Source organism: Otolemur garnettii, unplaced genomic scaffold (genome assembly GCF_000181295.1).
Source record: "Otolemur garnettii isolate 467f Iridium unplaced genomic scaffold, OtoGar3 scaffold00065, whole genome shotgun sequence".
NCBI classification, from domain to species: domain Eukaryota; kingdom Metazoa; phylum Chordata; class Mammalia; order Primates; family Galagidae; genus Otolemur; species Otolemur garnettii.
In genome coordinates, this window is record NW_003852460.1 from 5,036,802 (window position 1) to 5,037,032 (window position 231).

A 231-nucleotide genomic window follows, 5' to 3' on the forward strand; every position below is an offset into this window, starting at 1 on the left:
ACATACGTACATACATAGGGATGTGATAGGTAGATGGATGACAGATAAGATAGACGGATTGGTGGACGAGGATGGATGGATGAGATAGACAATGATAGATAATAGGCACACAGACAGATGTGGAAAGAGCATACAAAGCTACATACACACACCGTGCTATTGACTAGAATTTTCACTTTACTTTTCAATACTAAAATTGTGTCAGAATTTGTCTTGGTTGACATTCCCATT

General features: G+C 38.1%; 1 protein-coding gene across 1 annotated transcript in view; it reads left to right on the forward strand.

Moving 5' to 3' along the window:
- Positions 1-231, forward strand: part of STS (steroid sulfatase) — a 103,422-nt gene that overhangs the window by 24,009 nt on the left and 79,182 nt on the right. The window lies entirely within an intron of this gene.